The sequence below is a fragment of the Arachis hypogaea genome, chromosome 9, assembly GCF_003086295.3.
Source record: "Arachis hypogaea cultivar Tifrunner chromosome 9, arahy.Tifrunner.gnm2.J5K5, whole genome shotgun sequence".
In the NCBI taxonomy this organism is placed as follows: domain Eukaryota; kingdom Viridiplantae; phylum Streptophyta; class Magnoliopsida; order Fabales; family Fabaceae; genus Arachis; species Arachis hypogaea.
In genome coordinates this window covers 120,071,643-120,077,802 of record NC_092044.1, presented here as the reverse complement: position 1 = coordinate 120,077,802, position 6,160 = coordinate 120,071,643, and the positions used below count along the sequence as shown (strand labels likewise).

Sequence of the window (6,160 nt, the reverse complement as noted above, 5' to 3'; positions counted from 1 at the left end):
GGAAAGACGTTTCACTAGTCAAAGTGGCTTGGAGTCGAGGCGGTGTTGAGGAACACACTTGGGAACTTGAGTCGGAGATGCGAACGGATTATCCGCATTTATTCCGAGGTAATTGCATTTGAATTTTGTGGGCAAAATTCCCAATTAGGTGGGTAGAATGTAAAACCCGGTTAATTAATGGCTAATTAACCCATAAATGAGAATTTATTCTAGAAAGCCTAAAATGTGATTTTTATGGCTAAATGTGATAAAGAAGACTGAGACGAGAATTTTGGTACCAATTTTATAGAATTCGGACCAAGATTGGACCGAACGGGCCAAACCGGGCCAATTGGACCCAAAGTGGGCCCTTGGCCCAACATAACTTAACCAAAACCCTAGTTTTCAGCACTCTCTCTCCTCATTTGTTACACACACAAGCTGAAATGGTGGAGAGGAAGGGAAGAACATTCTCTCAACTTCTCTCTCTCACTTGATCTTCAAATCACCATAACTTTTGATCTAGAGCTCCGATTGCCGCCCCGTTTGCGGCCACGCGTTCACCGCGGAGAGCTCTACAAAACCCATATAATCAATCTTGAGGTAAGCCACACCTTGCTGTTCGAAATCTCAGCCCCTATTTTCGAGTTTTATGGGTGAAATGTTGAGATTTTGGGTTCTTTGATGTTATAGGGCCCAACTCTCTTGAAGGAGAAGGTTGATCTTGTCTCCTTGGACCTTGGGTGTGGTAAGATTCTCAACCCTAGTGTATTTTTGTTGTTTTATGATGTTTGGGTTTGAGATGTTGTGTATGGGTATGATGGTTGTGGCTTAGGTTGTGTATGTGTGGATATTGGAGCTTGATTGGTGATTTTGAAAAGCTTGGAAAGGGTTTGGTGGTGCAAAATCTGTTCTTGGAAGTGTTGAGGCCTTGAGAGCTTGTGGATAAGTGGTTTAGAAGTGCTCCGGTGGAGCTTGGGAAAATCGGCTAAGGTATGGTTTCGGTTTCCCGTATCTAATATGTAATGTGGTAGGAAATACTTAGGCTAGAGGCCCTAAGATAGGCATTGAATGGTTGATGTTGTTGAATGATTGAGATATATGATGTGGTCATATATGTGATGATGATTATTGATGCCTTGGTGGTATGATGTATGAGAAATATGCATGTTGTGATATATGCTTGATGATTGGTTATGGTTGAATTGTGGGTTGAACCATGTTGATGGTGAGTATGATATTGATGGTGTACAATAATGATTTATTGGAATTGGTGTTGTTGAGAATTGGCATGAGAAAGAGTATATGATATGTCAATATGTTTGAGTTTGAGCCACTTGGGTGAAGTGGGTTAAAATGATGAGATAGTGATTTTGTAATTTGTGGTAAAGTGTCAATGTGTGAGTTGAGGAGGCTTGATGTTGAATTTGATATGTTTTGATTGATTTCAAAGAAAGGGATGAAAATGGCATGTTTTGATTGGTTTTGAAAAGAGTTGAAAATGACATGTTTGAAAATGGCACTTTGTGGTTTTTATGAAAAACATGGTTTTTGGGCACACTTTGACGGGACATAACTTGGACTACGGATCTCCGTTTTGTGTTAAATCTGTTTAGAAATGAAATTGGATCCGGGAAGTCCATGCCGTTCGAAGAACGGGTGGAAAACGATTTAAAATGAGAAAGTTATGTCCGTTGGAAGATTGGGGTTTAAATTGGTGAATTCTGCAGCTTTTAACTTAGAAAATTTTTAGCAGAATAACCCCTTGCGCGTGGGCGCACTTGGCGCGTGCGCGCCGTTCTTCCCGAAAATGCCATCCACGCGTGAGCGTGATGTGCGCGGGCGCGCCGATTGTGCTGCACCCAATGCCCAGCCATTTTCCAGAGAGTTATGCCAGAACTGTGCCAGTTTTGTGCCTGGGGCACGAGAGTACCCACGCGTACGCGTGGTAGACGCGTACGCGTCGATTGGCAAATTTTGAATCCACGCGTTGGCGTGCTTGACGCTTGCGCGTCGATGAAGTCTTTGAGGCCATCCGCGCGTGCGCGTGGAGTGCGCGTACGCGTGGCCCTGTTTTCATCCCAAAGTTGATTTTTGAGTTTTAAAAGCCAAATCTCATACTTCTAAGCCTCCGATCTCACCATTTATGTCTTAAATCATTATGGCATGCCTAGCTATTAAAAAGGGGCTAGTGAATGTGATAACTTGCGAGTGAAGCAAGGGAAATATGAATGATCAATGAGGATCAAGATGATTATGTGAGATGTGGAGGATGGTGGAGGAAGTGCTTGTTATACCATGGGCCGAGAGGCTATAATTGTTAATGAAATGGTTGGTTATGGATTTAACCATGAGCCGGAATAGCCGTGTATGCTATGAATATTGGCTGGTTCTGGATTGAACTGTGAGCCGGAATGGCTGGTATGGATGTTGATCCATGGATGAGAATTCATGCATGTTGATGCTGAATTATTGATAATTGTGGAATTGCACTTCCACTATCTGAGTACGAGTTTCCTTGGGTAGTAGCAGTGGCTAGCCACCACGTGCTCCAGGTTGAGACTCGAAGCTCTGTTAACCCTATGTTGTAAGTGTGGCCGGGCACTGTGAAAGGCCCGGATGAGCTCGAACCCCCGTAAATATTCACCAATGAGGGTGATGTATATGGATCATGTTTATGATCAAGTTTATAACGAGTATAACTCAAATTTGGGGATGCACGACAGAGGGACAGTCCAATGGTTAGCGACCAGGACTTGTCGGGTTGGCTATATAACCGACAAGATGATATCATCAGCCACTAGGGACAGGCATTCATCATATGCATACTATATGAATTGTTTGAGATTGCCTATTTGACTGTATATAACTTGCTAATTGTCTAAATGTCTTACTTGCTCCTATTTGTATATTCCTTGTTTGATATAACTGTGTTTGCTATATTATATCCTGCTGGTGGTTGGGAGGTCTGAAGGAATTGGAAAGGGCAGTATTAGTTAGACTGAAGAATCTTTAGTCAGTTGCCTTGTATGGTTTAGCTTGTTTATAAGCTGGGATATTATCTGGAGGAAGTTCTAGGATTGCCTTCGGCTTTCCTCCATTATTATGTATTATATATGTGGAAGCTGTTACCATGCTGGGGACCTTTGGTTCTCACCCATGCGGATTTTGTGGTTTTCAGATGCAGGACGTGAGGCGTCCCGCTGATGCATGCTGGAGACTTCTTTTATTGCGAAGATCCTTTGCTCTCGGGGCTATGTTTTGGTTTATATGTTTTGCTTAGATACTTTTATCTCCATTGAATAATACAAACTGTGATGACTCCTCTTATGGGAGATTTTGGAGAATAGGTTTGATGTATTTGTGTCCCTTTGGGTTTCCTTTGGGGTTTTCCTTATTTTATCATATGTATATATTGTTATACTCGGACCGGTTATCTTCGCAGCCGGATTTTGAGTCTTGATATTCCTGTTTTTGACACTCCTCTGTTTATATATAATCACGCGTTGGATTATCCTTTTTCGTTACGTTATCGATCGGAGTGTTGCGCTTTAAGGTTGCGGTTTTTGTTTACCCCTTTTCTACAAAGGCTCCTAGTTATAATCAATTATTCATACTACTATATGTACTAAGTTTTTATTTTAGAGGTCGTAATACCTTGCCATCTTGACTTATGACTTAAGCATAAGACTCTGTATGGTAGGGTGTTACAACTATACGTACTAAATTTTTATTTTAGAGGTCGTAATACCTTGCCATCTCTGAATTATGACTTAAGCATAAGACTCTGTATGGTGGGGTGTTACACCCTTTATATTCAACATATTTGGCTAATTTAGATACACTGGCTGGAAAAGGTTTGACCTTTATTGAAAATATTGTTTACCTTAATTGAAAAAATTTGTTTAAAATTCCAAAATCAGTATATCCTAAGTTAGTTCGCTAGTTCTATGCTAATATGTACTACCACAAAGAATCTATGCGATCATATGTCAAGGGCCGTGAAATTTTCTTAAAACAAAGAATCAATCGGTGAAGTCCTAGATTACTACGACATAGGTGTAAATGCTTACACCTCTGAAAAATAGGATGCTAATATGGACATTTCACATAAAGATGTTTTAGCCAACATATGTGAAAATATTTCACTCATGGATGGTGTCACTCCAAATAATCGATCTTTAGGTGCTATTAAAGCCCAATTGCATCGTATCATCAACCATATTCTCTTGTCTCAGATTGGTTCATATCAAAGAGTTACTCTTTGCGACACCTTGATCTTTTATGCCATACTTAACAAAGAAGAAATTTCTTTTGCATCTCTGACAATGCATCATATGGATAATTGCATCCGCAGCGATAAAAATGTCTCTTTACCATATGGCATATTTTTTTACTTATTTTTTTGAATATGTTGGTGTTGATCTAACTAATGAGAAGCAAGAGAATAGATCGACTTCTTACCTTAAAGGCAGTCGTGCAGTCAGACTAAGGAAAAAGGAACTAAGGCTGCTAGAGACACGGTTATGGAAGAAGAATATGATGAAAGCATCCCTTCTCCATCTGTTATTGGTACATCATCATTTAATAAATACTTGGTTAATGGCATTGTGAAGGATGTTTTATAAGAATTTGTTAACTTGACCAAACATATGATAAACTCGATCAAACAAGCTAGAAAACTAGCCATATAAAATGAGAATTGAGAAAATCTTAAAGTTGAGTTGAAGTACTTCTAAAGTACATTGAATCCTTGGAAGATGACCCAATCCAATTAGATCAAGAAGAAGAAAACATCTTAAAAATCGAAAATGAGAGATATGATGTTTAACTCTGTCTTTAACAATGATAAAAACCGTTTTTTGATGTTTATGTTTTTGTTTATATCTTTAAATACTCTTTATTTAATAGATGATTGTAATAGTGACTTGTAGATCTTTAAACTTTAAATTGATACATTACTATGTGCCTAACAATTTTTGTGTAGAACATACTACACCTCCTTGATAATAAAAGGGAGAGTGAGTATGTAAAATGAATTGATTTTGAATTAGGATGTGTAATTCATGTACTGGTGCTGTGCTGTTGTTTTAGGTTGTTTTAGAACTATTCAAATTTATTAAATTGCTCACGGTTCTGTTTGTTAAATTTGATATGCCTTATGATTTTTTGTTGCAGAATTGTGTTTTTTTAAGATTGATAGTTTATTGAACTTCTGAAAAATGATTCATTAGACTAGTTTAATTAGTTTGATTGGTACATAAAGTTGTTTATAATATTTTGGCTGTCCAGCATAAAGTTTCTGTATAAGATACTACTGTCTTAATGACAATCATAGATTGAGAAAAAGTTCACATCCAGGAGGAGTCAGCAGAATGAAAAAAAATGAGAATTCAACTTGAAGATTGAATTATTAAAGGAAATTCCATTAAAATTCTTCTTATTTCTTTTATTTATAATTTATTTTATAATGTTTGTCTTCAAGAAGGAGATTGTTGAGTTTAAAAAAATAAAAATAATAATTTAATGATGACTAAACATTATGACATTGAGCTAAAAGTCCAAATTGTGTGAATAAATTGTTCAGCTAGCGTGCAGGCCAAAATTAAATGAAACAGCAACAAGCAAGGCCCAACAACAATCGTTTCATTCACTAGTGGTCCATAACAAGTAAGGTTGATCACCAACCAAGAAAGAAAGATATACTCTCTCTTCCGATTCATTACCAAGTGACCAAACACACTTTCTCTCCTTTCTCTTTTCAACTCGCGTGAATTAGTTCTAAAAGTGAGCAAGAAAAGAAAGTTCAGATTAGGGTTCAAATCAAGAAGAAAAAGGTGATTACCAAATTCAAGTAAAACAAAAGGGGAAGAAGAAGAAAAGTCAAGGCTAAGGCACAAAAACAAAAATCAAATCAAAGGTTGTATCAGAAATTTTTTTTCATCTTTGTACTTCCATCGTAGCTTGTTGAAAATGACTTCTTCTTGCATGCATCGTTCATAAAAGTTGAAGAAAATAAAGGTTAAAAAACTCTGCTACAAATCAAGGGTCAAGAACAAAATTTGGAGCCAAAGAATTGATGAATATGACTTAGATCCTTGAAGTAAAATGAAAAAGGAAGAAAGAGAAATCGTTAGATAAGGATGCATGTAAACTTTATTCACTCCTATTGTTTCATCTC

The 6,160-nt window shown here is 37.6% G+C and overlaps 1 long non-coding RNA gene across 1 annotated transcript; it reads left to right on the top strand.

Annotated features, from left to right (window-relative positions):
- The first annotated feature begins 394 nt into the window (after positions 1 to 394).
- On the top strand, positions 395 to 972 carry LOC140175013 (uncharacterized). Its single transcript, XR_011865188.1, has 3 exons — positions 395 to 582; positions 673 to 727; positions 815 to 972. It is a non-coding gene; the product is annotated as an uncharacterized lncRNA (long non-coding RNA).
- The last annotated feature ends 5,188 nt before the right edge of the window (positions 973 to 6,160 follow it).